At 35.7% G+C, this 22,813-nt stretch overlaps 1 protein-coding gene across 29 annotated transcripts in view; it reads right to left on the bottom strand.

Annotated features, from left to right (window-relative positions):
* Positions 1–22,813, bottom strand: part of PTPRD (protein tyrosine phosphatase receptor type D) — a 1,313,296-nt gene that overhangs the window by 66,013 nt on the left and 1,224,470 nt on the right. The window lies entirely within an intron of this gene.

Raw genomic sequence — 22,813 nt, 5'->3', positions numbered from 1 at the left:
GACAGCCTTGGGTTTCTGGCTCAGATTGTAAATGTCATATGTTTGTTAATTATTTTTTCTCCACTCTTCCCTTTGGTGTACAGTACTTCTATTCTGAGATTATGCGATCTTGATGGGAATGGGTTTTCTTTTTTTACTTATGTTAGGTGTAAGCTTTCACCCATTTTATTCTACAATATAGTTTTAGATTCTGGAGAATTACATGTAAGATATTCTGGGTCTTGATAACAGTCTAGGACAGTATAGATATCTGCTTGATGAATGCAAGAGTAATTGCAATCATGCATTTCCTTGAGCTAGATTCTTCATGTTTGGATACAGTATGAATGCATATCACTTGCATATGTGAATAGGGCAGGTTGAAAGTCTGCAGCTATCAACCTCCAAACCTGTATTTAAGTCATAATCTGGTATAGGGCTGTTTTTTTGGGAGGGGGTATAAAGTTTGCTGTGCCAAGCAGCTAAAATTCATATGTACAAAAATGTGGGGTTTTGGGAACATTCTATCACAATGCAAAATCTGTAAGAACTTCATAATAAAGGGTGGTTCTCATCTTTCTTTTTCCTTTCCCTGTACAAAAGTGCCCATTCAAAATAGAAAAACTACCATTTTTCTGGGGAAGATTTCAGTGATTTATCTCTACCCTTCCCACTTAATAGATTTTCAATCTAATGGAACAAAAGAGGTAATAGTAATTTGCATGCTGTTTTTAGTAAACAGGGAATATTTATGAAAATTCTAAATACACTTACTGGAAGATAATTTTCAATTAATTCAAGTAAACAAGAATTACAATGTTAATCATCCAAAAGGAAAATCAAAGATATTTGCTTACTATAGACAATAAAAGCTAAAACAGTAAGTTGCCGATTATCTTTGATTAGATTACATCAATATAGTCAGACAAAAATTGTTTTTGTGAACACATGGACAAAAATACGCCTTCCAAGGAACACGTGTTATATAGGCTTCATAAATAATCTTATCCATGCCCAAGAAAAATCTATTATTACAGGATGATATATGAGGGATTGGTACAAAATATTACACAAGAACTTCAGTACAGAATAAATCAGTGCTATGGTCATGTTCTTGACATGACCAATACATGGGACCAGTATTACAAACAAATATCTTAAAAGATTACTGTTTTAATTTAGAGATAAGAAAGTGCTAAAATACTAGTAGTTCCTATTCTCTTAAATTTTACTACCTAACAATAAAAACATATTTTTCCTATATAACAAAATATTTTAATGTTGAATAAGCCCATTTTTTTTGGACTGGACTTTCATCCAACACTTCTTCATTTTGACTAACAGTTATTGTAAATAAAAAGGGATCTTTCTAGTCCGAGATCTGCTATAAACTTTTTCTCTGCCTTTATTATAATAGTGAATTTATCTCCCTATTACAATGATAATAGACTGCATTTAAAATCTAATAACATTATATCATCGATTAAGACTAAACTTCAGCATTTTCCTAATTCCAATAAAATATATTGGCACAATATCTTTGAAAGAAACCTTAATATTGATGTCATTAAATTGTCCATATTTTCATTTATATTATTTAAAGTTCTTCAGGGAACATAAATAATAACTTTTATAGGAGTTAAGAAAAATCCAAAAGCATACAAGGAGATAGCCTCAGTAATGCCAAGAATAAGGAAACACTTGCTAATATACATACACAATATAGAACCAATGAACTTATAAAACACATTGCATTAGCATTTTAAACTTTAGTTACAACTAGAGGCACCTTATAATAATAGAATCAAGTATTTACTTAAACTTGGTTTAACTTTAAGAGTGAAAAATAGTAGCACTATGCCCTCTATCCGTTTCTTGTTCTTTTAGAATACAGAATATTCTTTATTGGCCAAATGTGAATGGTCACACAAGGAATTTGCCTCTGCTTTATGAGCTCTCAAAGTACATACAAACAACAAAGTGATAATTCATACTGTAGATTATAAATTATATTATAATTTCACATCTGATTTTTAAATGGTTTCATCTATCTACCAAATGCTACAGGAAGTGATTTCAATCAGTACATATTATATTATAGAATTTTATTAATTTTTATCATGTAAAATAAAATGTCAGGATCTTAAAGCATATAAAAGGGAAAATGAATATTTAACTACATATCTACAGATATGCACACAGCGTTAAAATGGCTGTTTTAATCAAAACCAAAGAAAACATACTCAAAATATTTTAGAAGCAATATTCTGATTGAACAAAATTTGAAAAAGTTAAGTTTCTACTTTTGGAGAGGCTAATATGCTAAAATAACATGCTACAAGCAGAAGTAAAACAATTCTAATAAGAAATTAGGAGGAGAATAGATAATTGACTTACAACAGTTCAATTTCATTTAGTGACTGTTCAAAGTTACAAGGGCACTGTAAAAAGTGACTTATGACCATTTTCCAGTTAAGACCTTTGCAGCATCCCCATAAACATGTGAACAGACAGACAATCAGAGTTGGAAGAGACCTTGTAGGTCATCTAGTCCAACCCCCGCACCCAAGCGGGAGACCCTACACCATTTCTGCAAATGGCAGTCCAATCTCTTCTTGAAAGTCTCAAGTTATGGAGCTCCCACAACTTCTGAGGGCAAGCTGTTCCATTAGTTGATTGTTCTCACTGTCAGAAAGTTTCTCCTTATTTCCAGGTTAAATCTCTCCTTGTTCAGTTTCCATCCATTATTCCTTGTCTGGCCTACAGGTGCTTTAGAAAATAGCTTGACCCCTTCCTCCCTGTGGCAGCCCCTCAAATATTGGAAGACTGCTATCATGTCTACCCTGGTCCTTCTCTTTACTAGACTAGCCAAGCCCAGTTCCTGCAACCGTTGGTTGTATGTTTTAGCTTCCAGTCCCCTAATCATCCTTGTTGCTCTTCTCTGTACATTTTGTACAGTCTCAACATCTTTTTTGTGGTGAACAAAACTGGATGCAGTACTCTAGGTGTGGTCTTACTAAGGCTTTATAGAGTGGTATTAGTACTTCCCTTGATCTTGACTGTATCCCTCTGTTAATACATCTTAGGATTGCATTAGCTTTTTTGGCGGCTGCTGCATACTGCTGGCTCATATTTAGCTGGTTGTCCACTAAGACTCCAAGATCCCTCTCACAGTTACTGCTATTAAGCCTGGTTTCAACCAGTCTGTATGTGTACTTTTGGTTTTTCTTGCCTAAGTTTAGGACTTTACTTTTCTCTACATTGAATTTCATTTTGTTAGATATGGCTTATGTTCTAGTCTGTCAAGATCCATCTGGATCTTGAGCCTATCTTCTTGGGTGTTAGTTATTCCTGCCAGCTTAGTATCATCTGCAAATTTGGTAAGTTCCCCTTCTATTCCCTCATCTAAGTCGTTAATGAAGATATTGAAGAGTACTGGGCCTAAGACGGAACCTTGTGGCACCCCACTGCTTACTTCCCTCCATGTAGACTTAGACCCATTAAGGACTACTTGTTGAGTACTGTTTGCCAGCCAGTTACGAATCCATCTAGTGGTGGTGCTATCTATTCCACTTTTTTCTAGCTTACTAAAAAGTAGGTTGTGGTCTACTTTGTCGAATGCCTTGCTGAAATCTAAATATATTATGTCCACAATATTTTGATGGTCTACTAATTTAGTTACTGTGTTGAAGAATGAAGTAAGATTGGTTGGGCATGAACTGTTTTTAACAAACCCATGCTGACTGCTAGTTATTACTTTATTTGTTTCTAGATGTTGGCAGATCTGTTTTTTTATTATCTTTTCCAGTATCTTCCCAGGTATTGATGCTAGGCTGATTGGTCTATAGTTTCCTGGGTCTGTTTTTTTTTCCCTTTTTTGAAGATGGGAACCACATCAGCTCTTTTCCAGTCCTCTGGTAGTTCCCCGGTGCTCCAGGATTTTTGAAAAATATCTGTCTTCTGAAAAAATAACTGTCTTTTACAGTTATGTTTTTGGTGGGTTGGGCTATAGTTTCTTTTTGTGTGAAGACGAATGCAAAGAATGAGTTAAGCAGTTCTGCTTTCTCTCTGTTGCCTGTTACTTCCTTGCCATCTTTTCTCTTTAGTGGACCGACTGTTTCCTTGATTTTTTTTCTTGTTATTTATATGTTGGAAGAAACTGTTTTTTTAATTATCTTTGATTTTTGTTGCAAGTCTTTGTTCGTTCTGAGCGTTTGCTATCCTGACTTCATCTTTGCAGATTCTGGCTATCTGCTGATATTCTGCCTTAGTTGTATGTCCTTCTTTCCATTTCAGGCGCTTAGCAACTGGTTCATATTTATGCCTGTTGCTGTGTCCCAAGGTTGTTTGAGCCCCTTTTGCGACCTTCTGACAAGTGAAGTCAATGGGCAAGACAAGTTCGCTTAACAACTGGGTTGCTAACTTATCAACTTCAGCTATTCACTTAACAACTGAGGCAAGAAAGTTTGTGTAATGGGTCAAAACTCACTTAACAAATGTCTCCCTTAACCACAGAAATTTTGAGCTCAATTGTGGTCGTAAGTTGAAGACCACCTGTTTTACAGATATCAACATATCAAATGATTCTACAATAGTTCTAAAACAATTAATTTGTGAATATCTTTAAAAAAATGCAATTGCCAGAAATCAGCATGGTTTGGTCAGGAATATATCCTGTCAGACTAATCAACTCATTTCTTGTTTGGATAATCTCTGAGGAAATTGTGAAAAGTCTGTAAGCCTCTTATGTTTTAGTAAGTATGTGCTGGGGTGTAAAAAAAAAAATCTAATAAACACTGAGGTCTCAAATGAGGTGCCCTAAGGCCCTGTCCTCTTCAATATTTGTATTAATTATTTGGATGAAGAAGTGGTGAGAATGATCATCAAATCTGCAGCTGATGCAAAACTGAATGAAATAGATGATATCTTAAAAGTCAGAAATAAAATTCAAAATGATGTTGATAAACAAGAGAAATGGACTGAAAATAATGAAATCAAATTAAAGAGATAAAAAGCAAACTTTTTCACTTAGGGAAAAAATAATCAAATGAAAAGAAAGATGACTAACTTACTTATACTTCTTATGAAAAAGGAAGATCTTGATTGCCACTGACAATGCCAGAGATGCACTGTGGCTGGAAAATATAACATCAAGATCTGGAATACATCATTGTCGATGCAGGAAACAAAATAATGGATGCAATATACAAGAAGGCAGATTGTGATTGAAAGTCAGAAAAACTTCCTAATAATAAGAGTACTTTGACAATGGAATCAATTACACAGAGAAGTGATAGGCTCTTCTCTGCTGGATTCACTTATTGGAGGCTAGACAGCCATCTGTTAGGAATCATTTAATTTGGATTCCTGTACTGAACAAGAAGTTATTCTCAATAGTCTCTTCCCATTTTAGGTTCCTAAATTTTCTGCCATAATGAAGAATAGTAAGTTGTAGCAAGTTCTTTATTCCTCCCTTTCTCTTCCTTAAAATGCAAACATAGCCAAGAAAATGGCTTTTAAAAATTTAATTTAGAGAAATATGTAACAATGGAAGGAAGAGTGAAACCCAGTTTTTATAGCTAGTGCCCATACAAACCACTGACTTTTTGAATTTACAGTTGTCCTGAAGTTCAAGTTATAAACAAAACAAAATTGTCTTGCAAAGCTCAACAACTTAACAATGTTATCTGGAATGCACATGCAGTATATATTTTTGCATTTTGCAAAGTGCCTAATAAAGAAAGGGTAGCAACAATACCTGGGCATAGACAATAACACTCACAGGAGTGGCAGAATTAAATTAGAACTCAAAAATTCTAAAACCGCATTGAAAACTTATCTTCCAGGCAAACAATATTTCTTTAGGTACAAATTAATCTCAAATGAATCTCACTAAATACATGCTTAAAAGGCTCCCTCTCTTACAACTCACCTCCTCCTGCTATTTGGCTACAGCCAATGTCAGCTGGCATGGAATTTGTCCCTGCTGTTTTATTGGCAAATCTACTTTCCAAATCTTCAAAATGTGAAGAAATTAAAATAACAAGCTAATTTGGAACAAAATGCCCTCTGAAAGACATAAATGCTCTATTCAAGAACACTCAAAATGATGCATTTTGTATATCTGCAAAATTTAAATGCAATAGCTTACTCAGGCAGTTTCTGTCTGCATAAAACAAATACTTAGGGAAAGAATAGCAAAGTCTGATGGAAATACATTTATGTTTTCTACCTGCACCCAATGTCAATAGTAGGATGAATGCTACTATTTGCAAAACCAAATACCGCCCACCTTTCCCATGAAAAAAATCTCACAGGAAATCTAGAAGTATTGCAACCTCAAAATATTCAGATCCAACTTGGGGGGATGTTCAAGGCATCGCAACTGAAACAAAGACATCTAGAGGGACCCAAGATATGTCCTTTGTCTTTCACAGCTCTTGTCCTATGGAACCTGAACTCAAGGCAATGAAGATGCCTAATACTCCTTCTCTGCCTATTTGCTTCACAAGAACAACTCTTTGAAGAGTGCTGGGCTGAGAGAGAGAGAGAGAGAGAGAGAGTGACTGGCTGAAAGTCCCCCCAAAGTCTTTCATGCCTAAGCTGGGACTAGAACTCACAGTCTCCTGGTTTATAGCCTGGTGCTTTAAGCACAAGACCAACTTTTTCAATGTTATCTTATCATTTTAAACAATTATTACACAACAGAAGGCTATGGCAAGCCAATTTTGGTTGCAAGAAATTACATGACTGTAGTCTTCAGGAGTCAAGGTTGACTCAAGGGAGTCTTTCCCTTTATTACGCAAAAAAAATGCAATGACAAGTATTAATTATCTCCATCTTCAAAAACTAGAACTGATTAGTGCTGTGCTGAACAGAAAGCACCACAAAGGAGCACGTGGTAAACAGGAAGTTTTTAATTAACACAGAAAATGCCTTTGCCAAGTGGGAATTAATTCTGAATAAGTATTCTAGAAAGATTTTGGCTAGGGGTATTGCGGGGAAAATGCAACTAATTTGGTTTCCGAATTATTACAAAAATTCTTCAGCATTGTTGAAACATGATAGTGGCATGGAGATAAATTACCAGTAATTATGAGATTCAAATCTTTCTATCCCATCATTTTCACATATTATTTCTTTTGGGGGGTGTTTAATTATTTTCATGCTCACCACAGTATTCAGTGAAAAGATAGTCGATGTCTGTGTTATTTTGTATATGTTTGAATGATTGAAGTGACCACAGAAACAGCAATTGTATATCTAAGGTCGAAAGGCCAAGGGTACACAAGCAGACAATTGGTCATGTTATTGATGTTTAACTATTTAGACATGGTCCTTCACATCACAGGCCAAAAACAAAACCAATCCACTGGTTAACTAGACAACCCTAATTGACCAGGACAGCAAACTGGGAAATATTATGTACAGAAGAAAACAATATTATTACAGCTTAATAAACCCTTAAGCTATTGGTGCCAAAATGTTGGCCTAAATTCTTTATGAAGATTGATTTAGCCTACATATGATGTCCAACTCTGCCTCATTAGAGCCCGCTATAAACAGATCTATCTACTAAGAGTTAAGAGGTGGCCTTCTATCCTGAAATGATGATTAAAAATAAAACTGTGTCCAACTGGTTTATTCTTTGTATCTCTGACTGTCTGTCTATCACAGAAAAGTAATTTACTGTATATACTCGAGTATAAGCCTAGTTTTTCAGCCCATTTTTTGTGCTGAAAAAATCCCCCTCGGCTTATACTCGAGTCAGATTCCCCTCTGAAAAAAAAAATGGTGTGGAGTCGCGGCCTCCGGCGGCAGCGACTCCCAACAGCCCCAGCCGGGAAGGGAAAGGCAAAAAGCGCTTTGCCTTTCCCTTCCCGAGGCGGCGGGACTGGGGCCGCGTCGGCGGCAGCGACTCCCAACAGCCCCAGCCGGGAAGGGAAAGGCAAAAAGCGCTTTGCCTTTCCCTTCCCGAGGCGGCGGGACTGGGGCCGTGCCGGCGGTAGTGACTCCTGACTCAGGGGGCCTCCGAGGGAGGGGAAGAGAGTGACTCCTGCCTCCCGCTGTCATCATCATCTTCTTCTTTTGGGTTAGTGAATCAATTAAACCTTTCATGATAGTGAGATCGTTTCCCAAATTAATTATTTTTATTTTTGAAATTTACTAGTAGCTGCTGCATTTCCCACCCTCGGCTTATACTCGAGTCAATAAGTTTTCCCAGTTTTTTTTGTGTAAAATTAGGTGCCTCGGCTTATATTCGGGTCGACTTATACTCGAGTATATACGGTAAATTTTAAAAAAATGGGGAAATATCTCATTCTCTTCTTTACACCTTTTTAATTTTTTTTTGTTTTTGTTTGTTCACATTTATTTCCTCCCTGCCAGCACCTTTTCTTGAAATTAAATGGTAAAATGAAACTTTAACCATATGGAATCATATTGTCTAATCTATTGTTTTGATGATGACTCAATTCAAAATTTTAGAATATATAAATTTCATTGAACCAACCTTTGATGTCAAATACACTAGAGCCTTTTAAGGTCCACCAAACAGTCTTTTAAACAACATCCCCAGCAAAACAAATTCAGAATTCTTCATACTTAAGTTTCAAAGTTTTGGAATATAATTTAACAGCACATTAACATCTTGAAATCCTAATTCCGTTATCAAAACCTGGTCTATTACACTAAGAATACTTAAACAAGGTAGACCCGTGCCAAATGAACACATTTTATGTTAAAGTAGTTTTAAATCAGTTATACAGGAAGGCATGTAACTATCTCATTTTTAAGAACTGATAGTGAATGAATCCAATATTCCCAAAAAGACTTTTTTGAAGAATTAGTCTTGCGATCATGACATATTTCTCATGTTTTAAGCTTATGAACATTGACATTAAAATAGGAACCTCTAACTTTATCAGGTATACTCAAAATCCATAACTGTATCAAGTCCAAAATAACAACATAGCAAATGTTTTATTTAAATACATGGCATTCAGCAGATTTAGATAAGTCTAGCTTTTTCTAACAATTGCCGCTGATTTCCAACCAGTTTGCAAAAAGAGAATTCATATAAATACCCTGTCACATGGTCTTTTATTAGAGTTTGTCTTATCCATGTGTCATATGAAGGCTTCAGAACACTGTATACAATGCACCTTGGTCCTACAATGTTCATAAGCTGAAAAATGGATCTAGTGATTATTTCCTCAAACTATCAAATCCAAAACATCTGGTGTAACCAGCTAAACTATTATTTTAAAACCTGACTCTGTCCAATATTAGAGAGTTCTAATACGAGAGTTCTTTTAGTGAGCTATTGCTTATTTGTTATGCTATTAGACAAATATATTCATATACTGTACCATATGTCTCTAGAAGTACTTGGAATCCCTGGATAATGTTTTATGTTGCTCTTATTGATAAAATGATATACAATTTCCACATTTCTGAATGATTTGAAACTTGCCATTTTCTTTTTTGACAAGAACCCTGCTTTCTTTTACAAAATAAGAAAATTTGTTTCTGGGACTGTTGAATCATTAGCAAGAAGCTTAGTTTTTGTTGTAAATGGGTTGCTTATTTTCCAAAGCTCGTGTTAGTTTTAAACTATGTAAAATGTATGAAAGCTTGTCTTGGAGCATAAAAGTTGACTTCTATGAAAAATCATAAAGACATTGTGCATTCGTTATAATATTGCTTTCTCTTTTTCTTCCATGCTGGTAGGATCCTCATGTTCCAACAAACATCTGTCTAGGGAGAGAAAAACTAATCTACATTTCCTCAATCCAAATTATCATCCTGGAACAAAGAACAAAATTATATTGGCTGAAACATTCTACAATGTGAAACATTGATAACCAATGAATAACTCACAGATAATAGTTTTAATGAGTACTGTAATGATTTAAATGAGGGGCACTTAAATAATATTCCTACTAGATTCATTCTGAAAGCCTACATTCAATAAAACTAGCATTAACATAGCAATTGGACTTCTTCAGAAAATTTTGTTGTAACACACTGAACTGTTGTAACACACTGAACATTGTAACTCTTGCAACACTATTATGATTCTTCATCTCCCATTTCTAAGCTTTTGGAAAAATTTGGTAAAAGATTGCATAATAAAGAAGCAAATTTTTTGCATCTTCTAATTATCTGGATATTTTATTGGCTTTGCAACTGAATTACTAAGCACTGCAACTATTTTGCCTATTCTGCACAAAGAAAGATTTTCAGTATAATAACAATGAGGTACCAAAGGATTAGAAAACTGCCTTAAGAAAAAAAAAAACTGCAAAAACACATAAAGTCCATTATAGCAGCAAGGCAGAGTTATACAACAGATCTACTAGCCAACTAAGAAATGAAAGAAAACTTAATTCAATGAGGATAAAGGAAATCAACATCATTGTTTCCCCAAAACTATCTATTTCATGAACAGTTTCATCTTCATGTACTTCCTCAGTAGTTTTCAAATAAAAGTTTTTGAAGAGTGTTTTAAACCATAGAGGTCTGGGAATCAAGAAGAAAAAAAATGAATCAAGGTCAATCAATCTGCCTGAAGAATTATCCAGAATCAGTAAGTGCTATACCAGACATAAGAATAATCAGGCTAATAGAGAAGCCATGACCCAAGGAAGGTTCAATAGTTCTAGAAAAACAGTTCATATCTTAAGTTCAAAAATTGATTGTAAGATGTACAATCTTAACCCCCCGGCAATGGATCTCTCCCAGTTTAGTTGGAATTCATGGTGGTTTTGTCAAAAGAGATACTATACTTACGAACTCCAAATCTGAAATCTGATACGCCTCAGTGTTCTAGTCATATATTTCTCGACACGGAAGCAGCAGTTCTGCTTAGGCCTGACAGGTTGTAGATTAGAAATTAATCTAAAAATGTTATGGAGATTGGTACTGCTTCGACCCCTATTTCATGAGTCTTGGTTTACAACATTTGCCAGTTTACTCACACCACCTTATCTTCTGCGGAAGACCCTTAATAGTTGGAGTTCTTTAGATTACTTTAAAGCAATCCTAAGCACCAGCCAGCATACTTCTTTGTGCACTTCCCAAGGTAAAGATTTTCTATGCCTCAAGGAAAACCAATGAAGTATTTACAATCAGAACTCTACTTCTAACCTTCCAGTTGGGAGAAATGGACAATTTACTTGTAACACTGGTCTGTCCCTACATCAGTAAGACGGCATCCTATTGTCTCAACAACATAAAAAGAACATTTTCTGCTGCTAATTGCATGAACAGTGTAAATGAAAAACTATTCAAGCTCCAAGAACTTAATTGCATTTTAATATCACAGCCTCACAAAGGAATCAACTGTTGTCTAAAACTTAATCCTAAATTATACTTAATTTTTACAATAAAATCAAGATGTAAAGTATACTGAATTTAAGATAATATTTATAAATAATATTAGTTATGTGCACATATCTAGCCAGGTCCTTGACTTGCAGTATAGGACAAGAGTGAAATTAGAGAACTTGTTTCTTGAATACTCCTGGGAGAGGGGTCACTAACTAAGTAAAGTTCTCTCTACATACAAAAAAAAATACTACACTGTGGAGATTGTTATGATATGTTTTTCTCTCTGATGTTGTGGTTTATGCAATTTAGAGAATAACCATCGGCAAATGGCTTTATGTAGAGTTAGGACAATACCACAGCACTCAACACTGCTGAAACACAAGTAATTTTTGAAAGAAGACTATCCTCTATAACACATTATACAACGAACAAAATAATAAGGCAAATGTTGGCAAATGTCAAAATGAATAGATGGTGGAGAACTGGAAAATCATTAACTACCCATGAAAATGAATAATTTGACCCTCTTTTCCTAGTGTCAGCTATCACTATGCGAATTTCATCTTTCAGATGAATCCATAATAAGATGCTATTTTCTATTCAGGAAAGTTGCCAATTGCTTGAGATCTGCATAGTGCATTAGCAAAACATGAATGCTAAATACTTGAATACTAATACATTATCATGGCAGGTTGCCAACAGAATTTCATTTTTCTCCTGTGTTAAGTCTTGAGCATCAGGAAGTAAAAGATGACTTATGAGAGAGGATTGTATTTCTCATGCTTACAAATCTGGCAAGGGTGACCATAGTGAACATAATAATAAATATATCAGTATTTATTCCTGTATTCATCACTCTAAGGCCTATTAAAATTTCAGGAAGGTTATCAGCACATCATTGTTGCATTTAGGTAAATATGTTTGCTACTCTAACTAGCATTTTTATTCAAAAGGCTTGAAAAAACAAGATTCACAGAAAGGGAGGATAGCAGCGATCTGAATACATTAGCATTTATATTCTATAAGAATACAAACCTTTTCATGTAAAATCCTCATCTTACCCTTTTAGATTTTCCCTTTTACCAACGGAAAAAGGAAAAAGGACTCCTAAGACAACCAGCCCATTCATCAACAGGTAAGTGAATCCAAGCGCACCAACCAGAACTGAAATCAGAACCCAATTGATATTGGCTCAATTTTATAGCAGAATCTTATGGGTATCTGGAAGGTGAGGTCTTCTGAAATTAGTGGAATTATTCCTAAAAGTATACTAAAATTTTAATTCTCATGTATCCATCAGCATTTTGCTGCATACTAATGCAGAAAGGAACAGCAGAAGATAAATGCTGTTAGCAGAAGAAGAAAGGATTTTCTAATATCAGAGATAGGCCTTCAGAGCCCTTTCTTTCCTTGGGGGCTGTGACTCCAGTTCCAGAAATTGATTACATAATTCCCAGTCTGTCTAAGTGGAAAGTTTCCTAAAATCTTTCCCAGCAAAAAATACAAGGGATTGAAAATCTAAGATAATTTTAGGTTCTTCCCAACCCAATTAACAGTAGTACCCAAGTAAGTCAAAATATTAACTGCTTCTCTGGTTTGTATAAAATAGGCTCCAAAGTCCATTAAATATGAATTTGAACATGAATGTGAACACTGAATGGATGGATGGATGGTCGGACAGACAGACAGACCGACCAACCGATAAACAATTCTAGAATAGCGAAATATGATTTGGGAGTTTGAAGGTGAGACTAACATTGAGAGCCAAGATTTCCAGATGTACATTTTTTTAAAAAGATATTTGGGACTTTTTCACCTTATATAGGGATGATTGAGGTGCAACATAGACTAGCCTCCTCGTGGTGTACCCCAGGCAGTGTGTCTCAACTAAATAGTCTACACATTCTGGCTGCTGGACCTCACAAGGATCTCCCATCAAGAAGCAGCAGCATGAATAAAACAATGTAATGCTGTATTCTGTTATGCCATATGAAACAAACAAACATTTTCTGGCCCAATGGCCATACCGATTAGCTGACTGTATAGAAATCCATTATATATGCATACATACATGCACATATATGGATTAACATATACAATATATGGAAGAAGCAATAAGACCTTCTTTCCTTTCCTTTCCTTTCCTTTCCTTTCCTTTCCTTTCCTTTCCTTTCCTTTCCTTTCCTTTCCTTTCCTTCTTTCAGCACTTCTAAAATAGATTGTTGGTTACCAGTTAATGATAGACAACTAGCCAGATTAGCCACTAGAAGGGGAATCCTTGCTCTCTTTCTTTAGAAACTTCTATTCGCACCAGTCAAACTCCCCAATTTTTATCAGCTGGATGAAATAGAAAGCAATGAGGCTTCCATCTTACTGCAAAATGATCCTGGATTAGTTAAATGGCTTGTGAAGAATTAACCTTTGGTGCTGATGGAAGAAACAGGAGGTAACTTAGTGTATGGGTTTTTGGTATTCTGTAGACCAGGAATGTAAAACTCACACTGTCATGGTGGCGTCAAGTTACATATCAGGACTTTTTCCCCCTTTGATAAAACTGGGCATGGGCATGGCCAACACATGATGCAATGCCCGTGGGCCGCGAGTTTGGCAGCCCTGCTGTAGACTGTAGAGATGCACAGACTCAGGCAAAAGCACCAGCATAGAGAAAAATAGTTTCTGTTTTTGAAAGTAAGAGTGGCCAAGAAAATATGGCCATATGACAAATGGTCTTATTCAACTCTGTCCTATATTCTAATCTTAAAAAACAAATTGTTTCCATTTTTACGTATAAAGACTGCTCTGAATTAAATTCAACTCCTTGAAGTTTTGAAGAGAAGTGCCTTTCTCCCACAAATGCAATTCATAAAATACCCCTTCAAATGATAGATCTAGATGCTAATACAGAATAGATTACTTTTGAACAAGTGTTAGGAATTTACATTATAAAACTCTTTTATCTGAGGCAGATGCTGGTCTTCCTAATTCAACATTCTCTAGTACTTGACTGCCTAAGGTTTTACAGAAGTATTTTTTTTTCTAATTTGGTGGAACTTAACTTGGGACTTTCTTGCCTTTTACCCCATGACTGAACCATATCAATTCCAGCATAAGTAGTAGGACCATTCAGCTATTGACTGAAGGATGCAATACTTCATTTTCTACAGCAGCATCTTATTCATCAAGGATTGTTTTAAAAACAACAACACTAAAACCATACACCACAGCCGTACAAATCCCAACTATAGAAAACACACTCAACAGCATTCCTCAGGAATTTAATAATACAGCAGGTCCAATCCGTCATCCTGACATGATATACTGCATAGCCATTACTGAGAGGCTTCTGTAATTAAAACTCAAAAGAAAAGTCACTCTTTCATTCTTACTTTATTTTCAGCGGGTAAGAGAACCATTTAGAAATGAATAGGTACCTGCAACATGTTCATATACTCATATGATAATTACAAAATGAACAATAGTACCATTGTTTACTTGTCACTTTTATTGTTCCTTAATCACGACATCTTGCTGCCCAATGCAGTCTGGGAATGAAGCTTGGTGTGTTTGCGATGTGCTTTAAAAGTGCCTTTAGCTATTCAGGCTGCTATTTTTAGTTGATTTAATTTAAGATACTTCAGATTTATTTTTTAAACAACCAGAGCATTGCTTAATTTTTCTGGCGAATGTCTTGGATTACAATACAATTTGTATAGGTGAAACTGGATAGTTCATGCAGTTTTCACCACATGTTAGACTGCATTTCATTCCATTCCATTGCACCCTATTCTGTTCAGCAACACAAAGCCTGCAACAGAAGTCAGGCAAAATGCCCTCAACTATGCATATTTCTTTAGATCCAAATCCAATTTTTATTAACAGGCTCTTTTATAGCTCATGGGAAAATGGAGTAGAGATTGCAAGGGCTGTATGTGTAACTATTGCATAGAATGGTTTCATGAAATGATCTGAGGAGAAAGCGATGTACTTATTTAAAAAAACTCTGCTTTGGGTTATTAAGCTGCTTAGATTGGCTAATTAGTGCTTCAAAATAAAACCTCAAGATTTAATAAAATTTAATTTATTTAAAATTTAATAAAAAGTATCCATCACAAATCTGATGCTGTAATTGATAATAAATTGTAATTGATAAAGTAATTGATGCTGACAAATTTTAGTAAATCTACTAGGGTTACAGCAGTTTGGTGCAGAGCCAGGAACTGATATCGGTGAAGATTTCACCTTCACTGATATTAAATGTTAATGCAAAGAACTGCCTTAATGGACAGCTCAAAACTGGATGAGCAGAGCCATTAAAATGATGTACTGCAGTTTGGCAGCTAGGTTAATGCATACTTTTCCTTATGCTTCAGTCTCTCTGGGCCAGTTCGTACACTCACTTACTCTTTTCATAGTGGAGTAAAAGGCGCATGGGAGCTTTTGCCAGGAAAAAGGAACCTGTAAGTTACACCCTTTGCATACAGATATACACAAGGATCTTACCTTGTGTACAAAGCCATTTGTCCATTTGAGAACAAAATGGGGAATATATTAATCACTCACTGATTTTAACTGTATGTATAATTATATTCATATATGCAACTACTTTTGCTGACCGCTGGCTGCCTGCAATTTGGCAGTTTGAATCGCATCAGGCTCAAGGTTGATTCAGCCTTCCATCCTTCTGAGGTGGGTAACCCAGCTTGTTGGGAGCAATATCCCAACAAGCTGGGTCCCAACAAGTCCAGGAATCCCAACAATATCCCAACTAGTCCAGGAAAGACTTTGTAAACCGCGTAGAGAGGGTTGCAAAGCACTGTGAAGCAGTTTATAAGTCTAAATGCTATTGCTATTGCTATATAACTCTGAAACAAAAGCACAAAGCGAATCAAAGCGAACCCAAACCCAGCAAACATAAAGATCCAGAAAGATCCCTAAGGACCTGTCATTCTATTGTAATATACATATACATTTGCAGAGACCGGCTGCCAATAAAGTAAGAATGAAGTAAGAATTTGTGCTGAAGTAGTACTATTATTGTACAGAGGTAATGACCAGTCACTTAGTAATCACTTGAAGTTACGATGGACCTTAAAAAACATACTTATGAACCAAATTCGAAGTTCTGATACAGTCACTTGATCGTGTTTTAGGTGCTTTGCAACTGACCTGCATTTATGGCTGTTTCCAGCAAAAAATGCCCATTCCAAACAATGGGTTCTCAAATCAAATGCTTAGAACATATTTGAGATGAGGTTGTGCTTTGTATGATACAAGATCATAAAAAAAAAATCTACTTCAGATCATATTTGGGATTGTGCTGTATCAGAAGCATGTGAAAATTCATAAATAATTGGACAGTAAATTTTCAGTGTTATGAATATGGCAGCAGGAAAGTTGTGTTTGTTCAACTGTCCATTCTGTCAAGGTTTACCTTACCCTAGAAAGGCAGCCAAGCAGGACAAGGCTGCTGCCCCCTCTCTCCCCTCCTCCCCTCTGCAAATTGCCCATTTGTCTGTTCCCAATCTTCCTCTCTGCCCTTCAAACACAGTACTTGCTGATACTTTAATTCAGCATAACACTGTTGAGCAGATTTTGCTAGATCAATTGAAGATCAACAGAACTAGATCCACTAATCAAAAGTCTGCAGACTATTGTTAAATTTCAAACAAACATCCATTTTCAAGGAGGGATGATATATAGTTTTTTATTGATGTCAAGCCTAATTCTTAAATAAAGTTAACTGTAAAACGTAGATGGCACAAAGTAGATCATGGGCTTAAGCACTATTAGGGCTGGGTAAATACATCTAAGAGAGAGACACTTTGGCATAGCAGTTAAAGCATCAGGCTAAAACTGGGAGACTGCGGGTTCTGGTCCCATCTTAGAGACAAAGTTGGTTGGGTGACCTTGGTCCAATCACTCCCTCTCAGTCCTAGGAGGGAGATGATAGCAAACTCCTTCTAAAAGGAGTAAACACTGACCCAGAGGCACAAAACAAACAAAAGCCACCTACCCCAAACCCTCACTCATAAAATGAACTTCACATTACCTGGTAGTGGCCATGAAGCTGATCTTTTTCAATTGTTAAGAGTCTTAATTCTTGAGAGTTCTTGAGACTTGACAGACCACTCTAAATCTGTGCCAAGCTATGCCACGTAAGCCTTGCAGTCCACACAGATGGAACTTCATATGTGCTCCTTTTTGTTACAAACAACTTCTTTAGTTTTATTATATACACATACGTATAAAATGGTATTTACTGTGTAACTGTTTTTATATTATCTTATTCAGTTTACTTTTACTTTATAAACTCCTAGAGTACAATTAAGTACAGTTTTTAGACATTTAATTCATACACAGACACATTGTATGTATGTATGTATGTATGTATGTATGTATGTATGTATGTATGTATATGTGGTGGGATTAAAATTTTTTTACCACCAATTCTGTGGGAGTGGCTTGGTGGGCATGGCAGGGGAAGGATACTGTAAAATCTCCATTCCCTCCCTACTCCAGGAGAAGGTTACTGCAAAATCCCATTCCCTCCCCACCCCACCAACCTGCTTTCCAGCTCCATTCTCTTGTGCAGGGCAACCAAAGAAGAGCCAGCTGATCATCTGGGACTCAGGAGGCAGAGAATAGATGGGGTCAAGGCCAGTCAGAGGTGGTATTTGCCGGTTCTCCAAACTACTCAAAATTTCCGCTACCGGTTCTCCACAACTGGTCAGAACCTGCTGAATACCACTTCTGGTATGTTTGTAAGTATGCATGTATGTGGAATATTTCGTACAGTCCTAAAAATCTAGCAGCTGGCAATCTTGTCTAGAGCAGAGGCGAGGAATTAGCCCCTATTATTAAGTAGTAATCAAACAGATATAGGTCAATATTATTAACAAATATTACTAACTGCAAGAACAGACAAGGAAGAGCAATATTTTGGAAATAAGCCTTTCATGAATAGTCCCCGTCTAAGAAAACATAATGATATAATTTAACAAGCAGCACGGAGTGCTATTTATAACTCTCCCCATGAGTTATTCAATAAAACCATGGGTCCTCATCAACTTTTGCTGCTGATCACCATTTGTTTCTTGTCTTCTCTCTCTTACTTCCACTCAGCAACACTGTTATGGAGATTACCTCCTCAGTTGAAGATTTAGCAGAAACTCTTTAGGCATGTCCTCTTTAGTTATAGCACATCCAGCTACGACATTTTCTTTTATCATTTTAGATAGCATGATAGAAAGCCTTGGGTTCACACAGGCTTGTAGTTTTATGATCTCTGGGTGAATATTGCAGTATTTTCTTGGCAGATAATGCTAATTCATGACTGACATTTTTTATTTGTTATTGACTTCAGTCCAACTGAAATCAATCATAATCAAGATCCAATTGAACAATTAATCATGTCTATGTTATCCTCCATTTGTTTCAAAGCACCTTAGTCATAACTCATTTGAGCTAATCTGAGACTGATATATTTTCATATATGACTTTTACCGTGCTATTCTTTTTTGTTTTATTTTAAATTTTCTTGGATTTTCCCTTTATGTTTAAGAAAAGTTCTATTATGTTCTATTTTTAGAATCTGTCAAGCAGACTAGAGATTGGACTGGATTCAAAGAATTATGTATCTAATTCTAACTCTAGCCCAAAGTAAAATCTCTTTTAGAACTTGGAGGAATTTCCAAACTTCAAAGACATTCCAAAAGAAATTGTATCCTAGAGTTTTTCAAACTGTTTTTCATGGAACTCTTCCATAGGACCAAGAGGACAGGAAGAAGGAGGCCCAGGGTGTCCATAGCAATTTTCTAAGGCTAAGCAATCTAATCCCAGTCATTGTACACTGATTTGTTTGTTTGGATGATATATTAATATCCCAAGTAATTTTTAATCATTGTATTTGCCCACTGCCCATTTTGAGTACATAGCAAAAAGAGGAAACTTGAGAATTCACAAGATTTATGCTATATGGAACAAAACTGTGACTGAATATGGATGTTCTGCTTCGGGTTGGACTAGATGACCTACAAGGTCCCTTCCAACTCTGATTATCTGTTATCTGTTATATTAGAAATATTATTTTACATTCATAATATCAGTTTGTTTTTCATATTTCAAAATAATAAACAAAGGAGCTTTCTAAGATGGTAATTGGAGCATCAATTTTTGTAAAATTCAAATCACTTAATTACATACATTTGATTATATAAATTACAACCCCTTTAGCTTTATTGCCAAATTTCTATCTCCAGACCTTTGATCAGGGTTCTGGGATTTTTTAAAATTAAGGTTAGCTTGAAACCCGTTATGTGGCATCTTTTGCTTTAAAAAAATAGCACTTTTTATTTTATCAAGCTTATTTGATAATCTTTAGACTTTTAGACCAGAGGTCCCCAACCTCTGGCACCAGTCCCTGGCATGCCAGCAACCAGGCTGCACAAACAAGCGAAGCCCCATCCATGGGATGTAGGCAATATACAAAATCACACCCCCTCTCGTCCACAGAAAACCCTTTCTCCACGGCACTGGTCCCTGGTGCCCAAAGGGGCTGCTGGTTTAGACAATTTATTCTATATGCATTTGAACAGATAGCAAAATAAAGTGTAGATAACTTTAAAAATTTATACTATGCGGAACAGCCATTGTGAAATTTATGTAAAGGAAATAAATGAATACCAGCAAATGACTGGTATTTTTACAATGACAGTTTAGGTTGCATGATCTCTGTGACTGTGAACACTAAATAATTATATACAATTGGCATAAAATCTCTGCATAATTATGTTATGTGTCACTTTAAACCCTAACATGACCTTCAAATCAACATGATTTAGTAAATGTTAAGACTGCATTTTCATTTTTGACAGTAATGAGATTATTTTTCAGACATAAGCATAAGACCTTATCTATCAGTGAATCATTACATGATAAGCAACTTTAAACATAAGTACTGTAAAAATAAATATACAATTCCTACTTAAATGTCTCTTGTTTAAGATATTAGATGTTTATACTCTACAGGCTGAAATATTTATGTAAAGGTCAAATAAAACTGCATTCCAAAGGCAACATTTTTTAAAAATTTTTATCAAATTGTTCCTACAACAAAGGAGGCATCCACACTTATAAGATATAGAGTACTAATTTATTTGCATTCTGTTATGATAGCAGCGTCACCTGGAACAACATGACTCAAAATCATTACTTTCAAAGTATTGTATATGAAAGATATTTTGAATGCTTGAAAGCATAGATATATGTGCATAAGGCATTAAACTACCCATATTTTAAAATAAACAGTTTTGCATATTGGAATTAAAAGATTTTATAATAGGATTGAACATGATAGTATTATTATGATGCTTGATTAGCCAGCTGACAGAAATGTTATTGTGCTATTGCTTATAAGGAGTACTGGTATTCTAGTCTTAGCAGCTGTTATTCCCAGTAATAATTTGCATTTGATGCAGACAGAATTTAATAGTTCAGTACTTAATTGCTTGAAGAATGTGGTATAATAAGTATTGCCATTTCAATAACTTCATGCAAACTGTATTCTACTGTTAAGTGTATTAAGCAGCAATAAAGACACCAAAACTGTTACTTAATTGGTGTCAGATGCAGGGAACCAGAATGACACTGTGAGCTGGTCAGAGAAGTTTCTTTATTGCTATCGCCCATTTATGGGAAGTGCATTCTTCTGGGAACAACCAGATAAGGGATCCCGGAATTTTGGGTAGGAGTGGAGGGTTCAAGTTTCCATTGCTTCCTCCCCTGCAGGGATTTCAAGCTAGCCAGTCTCTTAACTCCTGCCCCCTCTAGCTGCAGATTCTGCCACAATTGGTCCATTTTATCTTTATTGAGGACAATGCTTTTGGTCTTGGGTGTGAAACTAACACGTGTCAATATGCTGTGCCTTAGGAGGTGAAGTTACAGCTTTGCTTGAATCAGAGGCTAAACAGGCAGATTTGACAGACCATCACTTTAGGACAGCTTCAAGAGACATGAGCCTGAACAAGACTGAGTTCAGGCAATGAGGAGGTAGATTCTGGAAGGTGACTAATTGAAGAACATGTTGCACCTGCTATGTAAGCAAGGTGATGATAAGCACATCATCTTGAAAAGAGAAACACACTGTTCTAGCTCAACTTCAAAACTATGCCAGTTTCTGAGGTTATAGAAAAACAACTTCCAAGCTCTTGCCCTCCACACAGTTGGAGTTGCCCCTAGCTCTTCATTTTGGCTAATTTTGACCTTTGTACTGACTTGTGGAATTCTCTGAAACTGATATCCTGGTTTGTTGCAGGGAATTCTTTCCTCTCCTAGCAGTAAACTCATGTTACAAGGCAAGATATGGACCTTTTAAAGTCTTAAGTGTTCTCTGGTTAATTACTCATCTGATAAAATTATCAGAAATAAACCATAGCATTGAAAAGTATTTAATCTATTGTCCACTGCAATACTATAGCTGTACATACTATAGCAGAATTTCTCAATATTTGGGGTTTTCTCTTTTCTTTCATTTTTCCTTTTTAATACTTTGGAATGTTAGAAACAAAATTACATAAAGAGCCTTGGGATAATATTATCTGTCCATTAACAGGATTTCCCAAGAACAGAATGGGACGAAATTTGGTGGTGGTGGTGGCAGCAATAAGTCAGAAAAAGGAATACAGAATTTCAATGTAGGATGAGACTATAGATGGGATTATAGAGGAAAAAAATATGGAGAAAAATAATCCTCTAATGCTTTCCAATGGGAAAGCAGCTTGAAAGACTACTGACCATCCAATTATGAAGCTCCACCTTACCTAGTAGCATGAGCCAGAGTGGAATTGCTATTAAGGGAAAAAATCTGCAAGAATTCTGCATGCTTCCCCTACATATTGTGCTTTAGCAATAATTAATGGTATTTAATGAATGTGGCCCTATTGTCTTCAGCCATATCTACTGAGTAGGGTCCTTCTGTGTTTGTGTGCATCCTGGGAGTGATTATCCATGGGATATTAAGAGGTACTTCATAATAACTTCTCATGATGCTACTAAAATGTGTAACTCATGAATTAATGAACAGTAAGGTAATAATAACTACACCAATCCTTAGTATAGGCAACATTTACTCTGTGAACCAACCTAATTCTAAATTAATTACTTAAATTCTTGTGGAGTCATAAAGTTAGCTACACATATGACAAGTTTTCATATTTTTCTGCCCAAATTATTTAGGTACTAATTTTACTTGTATTGAATTTAGTTGAATTCACTGTTTTATCCATTCAATGTTAATATGCTGGTGAAATGTCTTCTTATTTTTTTGTTAGGCATTGATTTTAGAATTCTTTTCCCGAATTGGCTAATTTTTTAAATTTTAGAAGGGCATGTAAGAATTAAATATTTTCAAGTATTTATTGATACTAAAAGAAAAGTATTCCATGCTCTTGTTACCTGAGTCACTTCTTTCCATTCCTCCTATCCTAGGATCCTTCCACACTCC

This window comes from Notechis scutatus, chromosome 2, assembly GCF_049901735.1.
Source record: "Notechis scutatus isolate UNSWTSFEM ecotype Mainland chromosome 2, rNotScu1.2, whole genome shotgun sequence".
Classification (NCBI taxonomy): Eukaryota; Metazoa; Chordata; class Lepidosauria; order Squamata; family Elapidae; genus Notechis; species Notechis scutatus.
This window is presented reverse-complemented; position numbering and strand designations above follow the sequence as displayed.